This window comes from Triticum aestivum, chromosome 6A, assembly GCF_018294505.1.
Source record: "Triticum aestivum cultivar Chinese Spring chromosome 6A, IWGSC CS RefSeq v2.1, whole genome shotgun sequence".
NCBI lineage: Eukaryota > Viridiplantae > Streptophyta > Magnoliopsida > Poales > Poaceae > Triticum > Triticum aestivum.
The window spans coordinates 562,682,318-562,701,072 of record NC_057809.1 but is presented as its reverse complement, the minus strand read 5'-3'; positions in this window follow the sequence as shown (position 1 = coordinate 562,701,072).

The window sequence follows — 18,755 nt, the reverse complement described above, 5'->3', positions numbered from 1 at the left end:
GATCAAATAGAAATACAAAGCTATAACAATCATGCATAAAAGAGTTCAGAGAAAACTCAAATAATATTCATGGATAATCTGATCATAAACTCACAATCCATCGAATCCCAACAAACACACCGCAAAAAGCCATTGCATCGAATAGATCTCCAAGAACATCGAGGAGAACATTGTATTGGAGATAAAAGAGAGAGAAGAAGCCATCTAGCTACTAGCTATAGACCTATAGGTCTATGGTGAACTACTCACACACCATCGGAAGGGCAGCAAGGTTGATGTAGAGCCCCTCCATGATCGATTCCCCCTCCAGCATAGTGCCAGAGAAGGCCTCCAGATGGGATATCGTGGGACAGAAACTTGCGATGGCGGAAAAAGTATTTCGGGTGGATCTCTAATGTCACGGGAATATCTGAGAATTTATATAGGCAGAATTAGGTCAAGAGGTGCCACGAGGGGCCCACAAACCGAGCCCCCCCCCCCCCCCCCCGGGGCACGTGCTACCTCTTGAGCATGCGTTGGTTTTCCCTTGAAGAGGAAAGGGTGATGCAGCAAAGTAGCGTAAGTATTTCCCTCAGTTTTTTGAGAACCAAGGTATCAATCCAGTAGGAGACAACACACAAGTCACCTAGTACCTAAACAAACAATCAAGAACCTTGCAACCAACGCGATAAAGGGGTTGTCAATCCCTTCACGGTCACTCGCAAAAGTGAGATCTGATAAAGATAGTAAAGTAAATATTTTTGGTATTTTTGTAGTATAGATTGGAAGTAAAGATTGCAAAAAAGTAAACGAGATGCGATGTAAATAAAAGAGATGCAATATAATAAGAAAGAGACTCGGGGGCCATAGGTTTCACTAGTGGCTTCTCTCAAGAGAGCATGTATTATGGTGGGTGAACAAATTACTACCAAGCAATTGATAGAAAAGCGCACAGTTATGAAGATATCTAAGGCAATGATCATGAATATAGGCATCACGTCTGTGTCAAGTAGATCGAAACGATTCTGCATCTACTACTATTACTGCACACATCAACCGCTATCCAGCATGCATCTAGAGTATTAAGTTCATAAGAACAGAGTAATGCTTTAAGCAAGATGACATGATGTAGAGGGATAAACTCAAGCAATATGATATAAACCCCCATCTTTTATCCTCGATGGAAACAATACAATACGTGCCTTGCTGCCCCTACTGTCATTGGGAAAGGACACCGCAAGATTGAACCCAAAGCTAAGCATTTCTCCCATTGCAAGAAAGATCAATCTAGTAGGCCAAACTAAACCGATAATTCGAAGAGACTTGCAAAGATATCAAATCATGCATATAAGAATTCAGAGAAGAACCAAATAATGTTCATAGATAATCTTGCTCATAAACCCACAATTCATCGGATCTCGGCAAACACACCGCAAAAGAGTATTACATCAAATAGATCTCCAAGAACATCAAGGAGAACGTTGTATTGAGAATCAAAGAGAGAGAAGAAGCCATCTAGCTAATAACTATGGACCCAAAGGTCTGTGGTAAACTACTCATGCTTCATCGGAGAGGCTATGGTGTTGATGTAGAAGCCCTCTGTGATTGACTCCCCCTCCGGTAGATCACCGGAAAAGGCCCCAAGATGGGATCTCATAGGTACAGAAGGTTGCGGCGGTGGAAAAGTGGTTTCGTGGCTCCCTGTGATCGATCCAGGGTATAAGAGTATATATAGGCGAAAGAAGTACGTTGGTGGAGCTACAAGGGGCCCACGAGGGTGGGGCGCGCCTACCCCCCTGGGTGCGCCCTCCTACCTCGTGGCCGCCTCACGGAGTTCCAGACTTCCACTCCAGGTCTCCTAGTTTGCTTTCGGTCCAAGAAAGATCATCGCGAAGGTTTCATTTCATTTGGACTCCGTTTGGTATCCCTTTTCTGCGAAACTCTAAAATAGGCACAAAAAAAACAGAAACTGGCACTGGGCCTCCGGTTAATAGGTTAGTCCCAAAAATAATATAAAAGAGCACATTAAAGCTCATTAAACATCCAAAACAGATAATATAATAGCATGGAACAATCAAAAATTATAGATACATTGGAGACGTATCAGCGCGCCTCCCGAGCTTGTTGCTCCCTCGTGGCTCGTCAGGTCTTCTCCTGAACCTTCTAGGGTCTCTTCTAGTATAGAAAAATTAATGTGAAGTTTTTTCTCTGTTTGGTATCATAAAGAACTGAGTAGTGCCTTAAGCAAGATGACATGATGTAGACAAAGTAAACTCAAGCAATATGAATAAACCCCATTGTTTTATCCTTATTGGCAACAATAAAAATATGTGCCTTGTCCCTTTCTGTCACTGGGATATAGATCACCACAAGATTGAACCCATCACAAAGCACCTCTCCCATTGCAAGATAAATCAATCTAGTTGGCCAAACCAAATCAATAGATTGGAGAGAAATAGAAAGCTATAATAAGCATGCATAAAAGAGTTCAGAGAAGACTCAAATAATATTCATGGATAATCTGATCATAAACTCACAATTCATCGAATCCCAGCAAACACACCGCAAAAACGATTACATCGCATAGATCTCCAAAAACATCAAGCAGAACATTGTATTGAAGATCAAAGAGAGAGAGAAGAAATCATCTAGGTACTAGCTATGGACCCGTCGGTCTGTGGTAAACTACTCACACATCATCAAAGGGGTAGCAAGGTTGATGTAGAAGCCCTCCGTGATCGATTCCCCCTTAGGCAAAATGCCAGAAAAGGCCTACAAATGGGATCTCACAAGAACAGAAACTTGCGGCAACAGAAAAAGTGTTTTGGGTGGCTCTCTATTGGTTTCCCGATTTTAGAGAATTTATAGAGGCGGAATTAGGTCAAATGGAGCAAAGGTGGGCCCACAAGGCACCAGGGCACGCCCTGGTGGCTTGTGGCCACGTCCTTCGCCTTCTGCCTTCCTCCCGAAGCTTCCAGTGTCTCTTATGTCCAAAAAAATCGTCAAAAAGTTTTGTGGCATTTGGACTTCGTTTGGTACTGATTTCCTGGAAAACCAAAAATAGGCAAAAAAAAATAGCAACTGGCACTTGGCACTAAGTTAATACTCTACCTAATAATAAAAGCACGGAGTGCTTCCGCTCGCACACCCGTCGAGGCACTTTTGCAAAAAAAAAAGTCCCTGCTTTTTTCTGTATTTAACCCGCAGTCCCTACTTAAGACACAGCCCGAACAGTTATTTTACATTTTTTAAAACCTCCTGACCTTTTAGATAATTCATCTGTGGAACATATTTTGGTCAAACAAATGTTTTTCTAAATTATTCATATCTTTTAAACCGTAACTCCGATTTTAACATGTTATATATGAAATTTGATTAGAAAAACATGTAGAATATGAATATGATACTATTTTTATCTATTCAATATTTTTAAATATTTTGTTGGAAGATATTTAGATCAAACAAATACTTTTTAAAATTATCCATACCTTTTAAACTGTACCTCCGATTTGAACATGTTATATATGAAATTTGATTAGAACAATGTCTAGAATATGAATATGATGTTATTTTTACATGTTAAATATTTTTTAGATATTATTTTATTTTGGAAGCAAACTTATAATCTATAGCGCACAATCCGTTTTTCTTTCATACCAGCGGCGATCCGAATTGCAAATAAACACCCACTAAAACCATATAGCAAAAAGAAAATATCGATAACTACACATGCATACCTCTGAAAGACCTCGTAGAGGAAAATAACAGATTTCTCATCACGAGAGTGGGAGAAAGCGAGGAAGAGAGAGACGCCTTAGGATTAACCACATTCAAACATGTTTTGGTTTGTGAACACTGAAACCACCGCTGGCGAGGGTGAGAAAGAGGATAAGCGGCAACACAAATGTGATGCCTCGCTAAAATAAAGGAGATGGACCCATTGTTGTCTTGAGTGATGGTTGTTGGGTTAAGAGCGTGTGTTATTTTTTTCTCCCGTTGCAATGCATGGGGCTCTTTTGCCAGTATCATATAATTGCATATAAAACATCCAAGATTGATACTATAATAGCATGGAACAATCAAAAATTATAGATATGTTGGAGATGTATCACTCTTGCACTATTATTATTTTTATATCATTCGGTTGTCCAAGTGAAAGGCAATAAAGACGATAACTTGATGAAGTGGTTGTGGCAAGGAAAAGCGGGTATGAGCTCAACTTGTTTTTGTTTTTGTAAATATGTTTAACTTAGTATCCATGATTCAGCATATTATGAGTAAACATGTTTATGATGACAATTAGAGATTATAGTTGCTCATGACATGCTTAAGTAGTTAGGAGTGGATAATGATTTATCTTGGGTGTCAACATGCATTAAAATAGTTATGATGTAGTATGATAGTGTGGTATCTCTCTCTGAATGTTTCAAGTGGCTTGACTTGGCACATGTTCACGCATGTAGATGATTCAAAACCAACATAGCCTCCATGATATTTATGTTCATGGTGTTTATATACTACTCATGCTAGTATTCAATGTTAATTATTCACAGTGCATGATTATGACCGTTGTCGCTCTCTAGTCGGTCGCTTCTCAACCTATTTGCTAGCCTTCTCATGTACTAAGCGGGAATACTGCTTGTGCATCCAAATCCCTAAACCAAAGTTGTTCCAGATGAGTCCACTATATCTACCTATATGCGGTATTACTTCGTCATTCCAAGTAAATTTGCATGTGTCACCTCCAATCCTTCAAATAATCATCTGTTTGGTGTGCCCGTACCACTCATGGAGAAACATGGGGTGGTCAGTATCTTCCATGCTAAGCGGGTTATTCTCATGATAAGTGTTTATTCACTTGTCCTTACATGAAATGGGTTGGTATTTGGGTGCCCAGTCCCATGATCAAATCGCAAAGTAATGAAAAAAACTCCCCCGGAAAGTTGTTGGTATGGAGGGCACCCGAGGATTCGGCTAGCCATGGCTTGTGTTTGTTGGCTGATGGGGAGTAAACTTTACCTTTCCGCTCGGGAACCGCCGCTAATATGTTTAGCATGGAAGATATTGAAAACTCTCGGTCGTGACGTTGACAGGAAAGGCATACCTCCCAAAATTATATCCATCTCTCTTCTAAGATTTGAGCTCTGGCACCTCTGCAAATCCCTGCTTCCCTTTGCGAAGGGCCTATCCATTACTTTTATGTTATTTTACCTTTATTGTTGAGTCATCACCTTCTCAATTAAAGCACCAGTCCTGAGAGCACTATTGTCATTTTTATGCATTGTGTGTAGTTAATATTGTGTGCATCATGACTGGATCTCTTCTACCATGAGTTACAATGTTTAGTCACTGCTTGAACTTTGGAAGTGCTCTGCATTTATGTTTTGCAGTCTGAGAAAGGGCTAGCGAGATACCATGTTGTCATATTGTATCATGATTGTTTTGACAAAGTGTTGGCATTTGAGCTATGTTATTATTGCTCGCTAGTTGATTATGACATTGATATGAGTGTATAATTTCTAAGGGTTGTCATTTGCATCGTTAGTTATGATCTTTGCTGAAAACTTGGGTACTATTTAAGCTTATATACGGATACAACAACAAAAGAGTTATCACTTTTAGTTTGTCAACTGAATTGCTTGAGGACAAGCAATGAGTTAAGCTTGGGGGAGTTGATACGTCTCCGTCATATCTACTTTTCCAAACACATTTGCTCTTGTTTTAGACTCCAATTTGCATGATTTGAATAAACTAACCTGGACTGATGCTGTTTTCAGCAGAACCAGCATGGTGTTGTTTTTGTGCAGAAATAGAAGTTCTCGGAATTGGACGAAACTTTTTATAGATTTTTATGGGATATATAAAAAATACTGGAGCGAAGATCCACAGGAGGGGGCCCACCAGTGGCCCACAAGCCACATGGGCGCGACCACCCCCCTGGGCACGCCCATGTAGCTTGTGGGGCCCACGTGGCTCCACTGACCCTAATCTCAAGCCTATAAATTCCTATTTCCTGAGAAAAAATAAGAGAAGAAATTTCATTGTGTTTTACGATACGGAGCCGCCGCCACCTCATGTTCTTCATTGGGAGGACAGACCTGGAGTCTGTTCGAGGCTCTGGAGAGGGGGATTCATTGTCGTCATCATCACCAGCCCTTCTTCATCATCAATTTCATGATGCTCACCACTGGGAGTGAGTAATTCCTTCATAGGTTTCTGGACAATGATGGAATTGGATAAGATTTATCATGTAATCGAGTCAATTTGTTAGGGCTTGATCCCTAGCATCCACTATGTTCTGAGATTGATGTTGCTATGACTTTGCTATGATTAATGCTTGTCACTAGGGCCCGAGTGCCATGATTTCAGATATGGAGCCTTTATGTTTTCATGAATATATTTGAGTTCTTGATCCTATCCTGCAAGTTATACGCACCTATTACGTGTTATGATCTGCATACCCCAAGGTGACAATAATTGGGATCTTTCCTGTGATTACTGTAGTTTGAGGAGTTCATGTATTCACTATGTGTTAATGCTTTGTTTCGGTTCTCTATTAAAAGGAGGCTTTAATATCCCTTAGTTTCCTTATGGACCCCGCTGCCACGGGATGTAAGGATGGCAATTTTACCCATGGGTACGGGTACCCGCGGGTACCGTATCCGCATGGGTAGGGTATGGGCACACTTTTATACCCACGGGTAGTACCCATATCCTACCCATTAAGTCATGGGTAGGGTACGGGTATAGTCTTGTACCCACGGGTATACCCATACCTTGCCCGTTGGTGAACTAATGTTAAGTTGTCCTCAATTACTCATTAATTTGCCATGTGACTCGTCTACTCCTATTGACTTAAGAGTATGTTGTGGTTTCTCAATTTTGATATTGGTCAATTACTCATCTACCTGTTATTGAACTGACATAATTGGTTTTTTGTAAATTGTGCTATTAATAAGCGTAAAATTGTGAACAACTTGTGTACTATTTGTTCTGCCCGCTGGGTACCCAATGGGTACGGGTACCGGTCGGGTATGGGTATGGGTAAAGTTTCATGCCCATGGGTACGGGTATGGGTGGAATTTTGTGCCCACTGACTATGCGGGTATGGGTATGGTATTGCTCTACCCTGCCCATTGCCATCCTTTGGGATGGTAGGACAAAATATGCCATGCAAGTTCTTATCATAAGCACACATGACTATATACAAATTACATGCCTATATTACATTGATGAATTAGAGCTAGTTCTGTGTCGCTCTAGGTTGTGACTGTTACATGGTGAATGTCATCCAACACAATTATCCATCATTGATCCAATGCCTACGCTTTTTCATATATTAATCTTTGCTAAGTTACTACTGATGTTCCTGATGCTGTTACAATCACTACAAAACTGCTACTGCTATTGTTACCGTTATCGTTACTATTGCTATTGTTACCACTGCTATCAAATTATCATACTATTGTGCTACTGATCACTCTACCGCAGATATTTAGTTCTCCAAGTGTGGTTGAATTGACAACTCAACTACTAATACTTTCAAAAATTCTTTGGCTCCCCTTGTGTCGAATCAATAAATTTGGGTTGAATACTCTACCCTCGAAAACTATTGTGATCCCCTATACTTGTGGGTTATCAGCACGCTTAGCAGTAGCGCGGGGTAATAGGTCTACACTACTACTATGCGACTACCTGTAGCACAGGCAGTAAGCCCGTGATGCTGGTAAGTGGGGCCCACAAGCTGGCTATACGTATAAATAGTACCAGCGTCGGGTGCCTACACCGCGCTATTGCTATAAGATTAGTTGCAGCGCTGGTAGGATATCCAATGCTGCTAATGTGGCCTACCCTGGGGGTACCGTGGGGACCACTTAGTAGTAGCGATGGGTTGCTTACCCAGTGCTGCTACTAAGTGGTACCTATAGCGCTGGGTTTTGCCCCGTGCTGCTACTAGTTAATAGTAGCGTGAGGTAGGTAGCCTGCGCTACTGCTAAGCATCTATCTATAGACTTTTTCCTAGTAGTGCGTCCATTTACCAGTTGTACCGTTGTAGTATAAATTCCAGCATAATTGTTGATTTGGAGAGGACTATAAAAGGTAGTGGTTCTTCCACCTCCCACCAACCTCTTGCCTCTCTCTTTCCTCCATTGTTTCCCTTCAAGCTTTCTTGCTCGGTCTCCTTTTCTAGCCAACCAAACTTGTTGATTTGCTAGGGATTGAGGGAGGAGACCTAGATCTACACTTCTGTTGGGGAACGTAGTAATCTCAAAAAAATTCCTACGCACACGCAAGATCATGGTGATGCATAGCAACGAGAGGGGAGAGTATCGTCTATGTACCCTCGTAGATCGTAAGCGGAAGCATTATGACAATGCGGTTGATATAGTCGTATGTCTTCACGATCGACCGATCTAGCACCGAAGGTACAGCACCTCCGCGATCTGCACACGTTCAGCTCGATGACGTCCCACGAACTCACGATCCAGTAGAGCTTAGAGGGAGAATTTCGTCAGCACGGCGGCGTGATGACGGTGATGATGTTGCTACCAACGCAGGGCTTCTCCTAAGCACTGCTACGATATAATCGGGGTGGGTTATGGTGGAGGGGGGCACCGCACACGGCTTGGAACAATCAACTTGTGTGTCTTGGGGTGCCCCCTACCCCCGTATATAAAGGAGCAAGGGGGGAGGCCGTCCGGCCCTTGCAGGGCGCGCCAGGAGGAGGAGTCCTCCTCCTAGTAGGAGTCGGACTCCCCTTTCCTACTCCTACTAGGAGGGGAAAAGGAAGGAGGAGAGGGAGAAAGAAGGAGAGGGGTGAAAGGAGGAAAGGGGGGTCGGCCCCCTAGTCCAATTCGGTTTGGGCTAGGGGGGCTGCCTTGTCCTGCCTCCTCTCTTCCACCACTTGGCCCATGAGGCCCAATACTTCTTCCCCCGTATTCCCGTAACTCCCCGGTACTCCGAAAAATACCTGAATCACTCGGAACCTTTCTGATGTTCGAATATAGTCGTCCAATATATCGATCTTTACGTCTCGACCATTTCAAGACTCCTCGTCATGTCCCCGTTCTCATCTAGGACTCCGAACTACCTTCGGTACATCAAACACATAAACTCATAATACCGATCATCACCCAACGTTAAGCGTGCAGACCCTACGGGTTTGAGAACTATGTAGACATGACTGAGACACGTCTTCGGTCAATAACCAATAGTGGAACCTGGATGCTCATATTGGTTCCTACATATTCTACAAAGATCTTTATCAGTCAAACCGCATAACAACATATGTTGTTCCCTTTGTCATCGGTATGTTACTTGACCGAGATTCGATCGTCGGTATCTCAATACCTAGTTCAATCTCGTTACCGGCAAGTCTCTTTACTCGTTCCGTAATGCATCATCATGCAACTAACTCATTAGCACATTGCTTGCAAGGCTTATAGTGATGTGCATTACCGAGAGGGCCCAGAGATACCTCTCCGACAATCGGAGTAACAAATCCTAATCTCGATCTATGCCAACTCAACAAGTACCATTGGAGACACCTGTAGAGCACCTTTATAATCACACAGTTACGTTGTGACGTTTGGTAGCACACAAAGTGTTCCTCCGGTATTCGGGAGTTGCATAATCTCATAGTCATAGGAACATGTATAAGTTATGAAGAAAGCAATAGCAACAAACTAAACTATCATCATGATAAGCTAACGGATGGGTCAAGTCAATCACATCATTCTCTAATGATGTGATCCCGTTAAGCAGATGACAACTCATGTCTATGGTTAGGAAACATAACCATCATTGATTCAACGAGCTAGTCAAGTAGAGGCAAACTAGTGACACCCTGTTTGTCTATGTATTCACACATGTACTAAGTTTCCAGTTAATACAATTCTAGCATGAATAATAAACATTTATCATGATATAAGGAAATATAAATAATAACTTTATTATTGCCTCTAGGGCATATTTCCTTCAGTCTCCCACTTGCACTAGAGTCAATAATCTAGTTCACATTGTCATGTGATTTAACACCAATAGTTCACATTTTTATGTGATTAGTTCACATCTCCATGTGACTAACACCCAAAGGGTTTACTAGAGTCAATAATCTAGTTCACATCGCTATGTGATTAACACCCAAAGAGTGATCAGGTTTTGCTTGTGAGAGAAATTTAGTCAACGGGTCTGCAACATTCAGATCCGTATGTATTTCGCAAATTTCTGTGTCTACAATGCTCTGCACGGAGCTACTCTAGCTAATTGCTCCCACTTTCAATATGTATCCAGATCGAGACTTAGAGTCATCTAGATCGATGCAAAAAGCTTGCATCGACGTAACTCTTTACGACAAACTCTCTTATCACCTACATAACCGAGAAATATTTCCTTAGTCCTCTAAGGATAATTTTGACCGTTGTCCAATGATCTACTCCTAGATCACTATTCTACTCCCTTGCCAGAATCATGCCAAGGTATACAATAGGACTGGTAAACAGCATAGCATACTTTATAGAACCTATGACTGAGGCATAGGGAATGACTTTTCATTCTCTTTCTATTTTCTATTGTGGTCGGGTTTTGAGTATTTACTCAACTTCACACCTTGCAACACAGGCAAGAACTCTTTCTTTGACTGTTCCATTTTGAACTACTTCAAAATCTTGTCAAGGTATGTACTCATTGAAAAAACTTATCAAGCGTCTTGATCTATCTCTATAGATCTTGATGCTCAATTTGTAAGCAGCTTCACCGAGGTATTTCTTTGAAAAACCTTTTCCAAACACTCCTTTATGCTTTCCAAAAAATTCTACATTATTTCCGATCAACAATATGTCATTCACATATACTTACCAGAAATGTTGTAGTGCTCTCACTCACTTTCTTGTAAATACAGGCTTCACCGCAAGTCTGTATAAAACCATATGCTTTGATCACTTTATCAAAGCATATATTCCAACTCCGAGATGCTTGCACTAGTCCATAGATGGATCGCTGGAGCTTGCTTACTTTGTTAGCACCTTTAGGATCGACAAAACCTTCTGGTTGCATCATATACAACTCTTCTTTAAGAAATCCATTAAGGAATACAGTTTTGACATCCATTTGCCAGATTTCACAAAATGCGGCAACTGCTAACATGATTCGGACAGACTTTTAAGCATCAATACGAGTGAGAAAATCTCATCGTAGTCAACACCTTGAACTTGTCGAAAACATTTTGTGACAATTCAAGCTTTGTAGATAGTTACACTGCTATCAGTGTCCGTCTTCCTCTTGAAGATCCATTTTTTCTTAATGACTCACCAATCATCGGGCAAGTCAATCAAAGTCCATACTTTGTTCTCATACATGGATTCCATCTCAGATTTCATGGCCTCAAGCCATTTTGCGGAATCTGGGCTCATCATCGCTTCCTCATAATTCGTAGGTTCGTCATGGTCTAGTAACGTGAAATCCAGAACAGGATTACCGTACCACTCTAGTGCCGATCTCACTCTGGTTGACCTACGAGGTTCGGTAGTAACTTGATCTGAAGTTACATGATCATCATCATTAGCTTCCTCACTAATTGGTGTAGCAGTCACAGGAACAGATTTCTGTGATGAACTACTTTCCAATATGGGAGCAGGTACAGTTACCTTATTAAGTTCTACTTTTCTCCCAATCACTTCTTTCGAGAGAAACTTCTTCTCTAGAAAGGATCCATTCTTAGCAATGAATATCTTGCCTTCGGATCTGTGATAGAAGGTGTACCCAACAGTTTACTTTGGGTATCCTATGAAGATGCATTTCTCCGATTTGGGTTCGAGCTTATCAGGTTGAAACTTTTTTACATAAGCATCATAGCCCCAAACTTTAAGAAACGACAGCTTAGGTTTCTTGCTAAACCACAGTTCATATGGTGTCGTCTCAACGGATTTAGATGGTGCCCTATTTAACGTGAATGCAGTTGTCTCTAATGCATAACCCCAAAATGATAGTGATAAATCGGTAAGAGACATCATAGATTGCACCATATCTAATAAAGTATGGTTATGACGTTCGGACACACCATTATGCTCTGGTGTTTCAGGTGACGTGAGTTGCGAAACTATTCCACATTGTTTCAAATGAAAACCAAACTCGTAACTCAAATATTCTCCTCCACGATTAGATCATAGAAACTTTATTATCTTATTACAATGATTTTCCACTTCACTCTAAAATTCTTTGAACTTTTCAAATGTTTCAGACTTATGTTTCATCAAGTAGATATACCCGTATCTGCTCAAATCATCTGTGAAGGTCAGAAAATAACGATACCCGTCGTGAGCCTCAACACTCATTGGACCGCATACATTAGTATGTATTATTTCCAATAAGTCAGTTGCTTGCTCCATTGTTCCGGAGAACGGAGTCTTAGTCATCTTGCCTATGAGGCATGCTTCACAAGCATCAAGTGATTCCAAAAACCCATCAGCATGGAGTTTCTTCATGTGCTTTACACCAATATGACCTAAACGGCAGTGCCACAAATAAGTTGCACTATCATTATTAACTTTGCATATTTTGGCTTCAATATTATGAATATGTGTATCACTACGATCGAGATTCAATAAACCATTTATATTGAGTGTATGACCATAGAAGGTTTTATTCATGTAGGTAGAATAATAATTATTCTTTGACTTAAATGAATAATTGTATTGCAATAAACATGATCAAATCATATTCATGCTCAACGCAAACACCAAATAACATTTATTTAGGTTTAACACTAATCCCGAAAGTATAGGGAGTGTGAGATGATGATCATATCAATCTTATAACCACTTTCAACACACATCGTCACTTCACCCTTAACTAGTCTATGTTCATGCTGCAACTCCCGTTTCGAGTTACTACTCTTTAGTGACTGAACTAGTATCAAATACTCTTTAGTGCTGGAACGTAGTAATTTCAAAAAAAAATCCTACGCACACGCAAGATCATGGTGATGCATAGCAACGAGAGGGGAGAGTATCGTCTACGTACCCTCGTAGACCGTAAGCGGAAGCGTTATGACAATGCGGTTGATGTAGTCGTACGTCTTCACGATCGACCGATCTAGCACCGAAGGTATGGCACCTCCGCGATCTGCACACGTTCAGCTCGATGGCGTCCCGCGAACTCATGATCCAGTAGAGCTTCGAGGGAGAGTTTCGTCAGCACGACGGTGTGATGATGGTGATGATGTTGCTACCGACGCAGGGCTTCGCCTAAGAACTGCTACGATATGATCGAGGTGGATTATGGTGGAGAGGGGCACCGCACACAGCTTGGAACAATCAATTTGTGTGTCTTGGGGTGCCCCCCTGCCCCCGCATATAAAGGAGCAAGGGGGGAGGCCGGCCGGCCCTTGCAGGGCGCCCCAGGAGGAGGAGTCCTCCTCCTAGTAGGAGTAGGACTCCCCTTTCCTACTCCTACTAGGAGGGGGAAAGGAAGGAGGAGAGGGAGAAGGAAGGAGATGGATGAAAGGAGGAAAGGGGGGTCGACCCCCTAGTCCAATTCGGTTTGGGCTAGGGGGGCCACGCGCCCTGCCTTGTCCTGCCTCCTCTCTTCCACCACTTGGCCCATGAGGCCCAATACTTCTTCCCCCGTATTCCCTTAACTCCCGGGTACTTTGAAAAATACCCGAATCACTCGGAACCTTTCCGATGTTCGAATATAGTCGTCCAATATATCGATCTTTACATCTCGACCATTTTGAGACTCCTCGTCATGTCCCAGATCTCATCCGGGACTCCGAACTACCTTCGATACATCAAACACATAAACTCATAATGCCGATCGTCACCGAACGTTAAGCGCGCGGACCCTACAGGTTCAAGAACTATGTAGACATGACCGAGAAACGTATTCGGTCAATAACCAATAGCGGAACCTAGATGCTCATATTGGTTCCTACATATTCTACGAAGATCTTTATCGGTCAAACGGCATAACAACATACGTTGTTCCCTTTGTCATCGGTATGTTACTTGCCCGAGATTCGATCATCGGTATCTCAATACCTAGTTCAATCTCGTTACCGGCAAGTCTCTTTACTCGTTCCATAATGCATCATCTCGCAACTAACTCATTAGCACATTGCTTGTAAGGCTTATAGTGATGTGCATTACCGAAAGGGCCCAGAGATACCTCTCCGACAATCGGAGTGATAAATCCTAATCTCGATCTATGCCAACTCAACAAGTACCATCGGAGACACCTGTAGAGCACCTTTATAATCACACAGTTACGTTGTGACGTTTGGTAGCACACAAAGTGTTCCTCCGGTATTCGGGAGTTGCATAATCTCATAGTCATAGGAACATGTATAAGTTATGAAGAAAGCAATAGCAACAAACTAAACTATCATCATGCTAAGCTAACGAATGGGTCAAGTCAATCACATCATTCTCTAATGATGTGATCCCGTTAATCAAATGACAACTCATGTCTATGGTTAGGAAACATAACCATCATTGATTCAACGAGCTAGTCAAGTAGAGGCAAACTAGTGACACTCTGTTTGTCTATGTATTCACACATGTACTAAGTTTCCGGTTAATACAATTCTAGCATGAATAATAAACGTTTATCATGATATAAGGAAATATAGATAACGACTTTATTATTGCCTCTAGGGCATATTTCCTTCAACTTTCACCAAAGGAAATTTGATTCCCCCATACTTTCTTGTGTGGATTTAGTTACTCTTGTGTGTTTGGGCACCCTAGATGGAAGAGGTCACCTCAGAGCTACATTCCATTATGGTGAAGCTTCGTCGTGGTGTTGGGAGCCTCCAATTAAGTTGTGGAGAGAGCTCCAACCTTGTTTGTAAAGGTACGATCACCGCCTTCAAGGGCACCACTAGTGGAATCACAACATCTTGCATTGTGCGAGGGCGTGAGGAGAATACGGTAGCCCTAATGGCTTCTTGGGGATCATTGCCCCTCCACACCACTCTAATGGAGACATAACTCCTCCTAAAGGGAGGAAACTTCCATAACGCATCCTCATCTCCGTCGACTCCATTTTTGGTTATTTCTAACCTTCGCTTTGTGCAAACTTATTATGTTTGTATCTTGTGCTTGCTTGTGTGCTTGTTGTTGTGCTTGTCATATAGGTTGTCCACCTAGTTGCATATCTAGACAACTATTTTATTGTCAAGCCTAATTTGATTAAAAGAGCTAAAAGTTGGTAATCGCCTATTCACCTCCCTCCCCCTCTAGTCGACCATAGTGATCCTTTCAGGTGGCCCCAGGGACCCTCTATTAGTGGTTGGTTACTTGGCCCGTTACTTTCACATGATTTTTTACTTTAGTTTTTTATTCTAAAAATGCCAAAAATATTTATCCCACATTATCGTTTAATAGACTTGTGCAACTAGCAAGAATTGACACCCTTGTTAGAACTGTTGGGGACACAAGTCAAGTTTTATTTGTATTGAAGGGCACGGTTGCAGGATACCAGCACCTCCACGGATTGATACCTTGATTTATCACTGAGGGAAATCTTGTTGTGTACTGCAAACTCCTACATCGAGGAGCCCAATGTGTGTTATGATCTATAACAAGCAATGATGCATTGGATATTGTCACCCCATTGGCACCGACTTTTGGTTGAACGGTGGATGCATGATAGTAACAACAATGCATCATGTTCGGCACAAGGTTCATGGTTTAGGCGGCGCGATGATGCGGCTATCGCTTTATGCAAACTCGACTCCTACTTTTTTGCTCTAAGTGTTTCTTTACAGACGATGGATGATGGTTCAAGGGTCTAGGATGTTCAAATGAAGGGCTTTTGAAGAGTTGCTGGAGATTTGGTTGCATTTAGGTCCCTCCCTTTTAAATAATAAAACAAAAAAGAACAAAATGTCTGCTCACTTGGTTAGTATAGGTTTTTTTCCTTTTCTAGCAGAGTCGAACTTCAAGCTTGGGTCTTTGTATCAACATAGAATTTTTGTTGACTAATAGGTGATATGTGTGTTGTTATGTAGTGACTTCGTCAATGAAGCTTTGCAGGTAATCTTACATAGGCTCTTAAGCTTGGATGTTGTTGAGTGTGTGTATATGTTTATAAGTTGTATTAAATGTCTTTAGATGTTTGCTGAGTGTTAGTAGGGCGGGGCGTACCATCGATCGCTCGCCTCCTTCATTGTTTGTTCCCAAATACGAGATATGGACTGTACGACCATTGCAGCATGAAAACCCTTCATGCAACACTAGTTATGTGCATATATATTCAACATAACTAACAATTCCATGTATGAAACAAACATGCAAAAGCCACTAATCTCTCATTGACAAACATTTGAGGCACCAGGCTAGCTAATACGGACTCGCTGAGAATGAACCTTGCTCCCAGGAGCCTCGTCGGAGCCAAAACAGGCAAGCCAGTTGCATTCTCTAGCCACCATCTTTCATAAAAATCGTGTGATGCCATGGTTGACATGGTACCACTGCACAAAAATCTAACTTGAATGTTTCAAGAATTTATTTATTTTTTTCATGAATGTTCACAAGATATGTGCCAACGGTCCCTAAAAAGACTAAATTGAAATCGAAATACACACAAAGAAACAAAATACATAACAAAAATAAATAGTGACATTTTTTTGATTGTTTGTTTTTTGGTTATTCATGCTGGGTTTGTTTCAAATTTAGATCTTGTTTTCCGTTAGAGAAGAAAGAAATGAGAATTAATGAGAGGAACATTGTTGGTCGGTGGAAATCATTCCCGTGTTACGACAGAGAAATTAAATACCCTGCACAATTACATCTGGCTGACTGAGAACCAATTTATGGTTGAATGACTAGAAGGGTCAAGGGTGGTTGTACCCCAACCCTCCAGGGATCAAACCCTCGCATTTGCCCATTTGTGTAACTCGTTAAGGCTGAAATCTCTTCGGTGGTAGGTACTTAATTTCTGAAAAAACATACTAAATCATACGGAGAACAAGTTTAAATCACCATCTCATAAAAGAAAAGAAAAAGGAAAGAAAAGAAAAGGGTAATCGCCAACGGAATCGAAGTCATATAGCACATTTAAATACTAAAACTACTCAATGCCTCACGGTTCTCATCATGGGGGAGAGAGATCGAAAGCGGGACCACCACGCAGCGTCGATCATGTGATCCCCGTAGCATCCTTTCCCCGTTTACGTTTTCTTCCTCTGATGAAGTCTGAACCACCGAAACTGAGTTTTCAGCTTGAGAACAAGAAAGGGTGCCAGCCAACAGCACCCAAATCCAGTGCGTGCGTGCCGCGCTTCGCGGTCCATCCATCCAGGCCCTATCTATCCCCATCCAGATTTGATCGCATCATTATTCTCTTCCTGCCACATGCTGATATTAGTACTAGTAGTAGTCTGCAGGAATCTTCCAGCTTAGTCGCCCTTGATCGATCTATCTGATCTGCACGGTGGCCAAATCGCACAAGAAGACAGCTAAGCCATGGTTGCGGTTGTTTTCACTCTTCTCGTTACTTGTTCGCGTGAAAGTCTCTCTAGTCTCTTAAAGAAAATGTTTGTCTAGGCGACCTGAGAACGGAGACCCTTTCCTCTGGCAATACTAAACCACGTCATACACGCAAAAATGCAAATATACGCGTATTGTCGCACAGCTAAACAGCATGTTTTCCCACACCAAGTCCTAAATAAAAGAACTGCATCAGCAATTCAGTATGTACAGACTTAAATTATTCTACACATGTGGCATTTCATTGATCTTGAAGCTCTGCAATTTCGATCCGGTCTTTAATAAACGATGTGTGACCATGTGCGTCTATATTGTAATCGGCATTTCAAAAGAAAAGATTATGTACAGCTCGAAGAACGTATCATACGTAACGGGTCTTGTGGTGCAAAGGGTGTGTTTTAAGCCGAGAACTTCGCTCAAAGTTCACAAAGAAAATCTAAAGATAAAACTAGGTCACAAGAATAACAAGTCGACTACCGCGAAGTAGAAATTTCAAACAACGACACAAGAAACATAAAAAAGAAGTTCAGTTATAGCAGTGTTAACTGATGAAATTAACAATGCAGTCCAAATTAACTACTTTTCATTGCATTCTTTCCTCGAGTCTCCAATCAAATTTAAAGTGAAATGCTTGTGTTAGGATATATGTATGTTGTATCTACCACGTGACTATACCTGGCCATACCTCGGGCCGGGTCGGGCTTCGGGCCGGGCCTAGCCAAGCCCGACGCAAAAACCCCAGGCCCGAGCCCGGCCCGGCCCGGCCGCCGAGCCTATTTTCTGGGCCCGAGCCCGGCCCAAACACGTAAAAGCCCGTCGGGCTTCAGGCCGGCCCAGCTTGTCCTTCAGGAAAATGCGAAAAACGATGGGCCCGGCCTTCGGGCTCAAAATCTAGGCCCGAGCCCGGCCCGAGAGCGGCGTCGGGCCGGGCTGCCCATGGCCAGGACTACACGTGACACATATGGTAAGCAAAGCCAAACAACTCAAAAAATGTATGTTGTATCTATGTACTCATACATTTTAATTTGATTAGGTGCACAATATACGTTTTCTACAAGTCATAAAGGGTTATATATCTTTTTGTAGTTCATCATTAACATTTCAAATTGAGAAGCCCACAAAATTTAGCAATGGGCTTAAGCGTCGCCACCACCGTTCGACTAGTTAGCTATGACTAACCATAAGCTCCACTGCATCGTCAATTAGTAATGTTGTTGCTTCCTCGTCTGATGGGCCTACACTCAACTGATGCCTCGTCATAGTTGATTGTCAAGGAGAGGATGG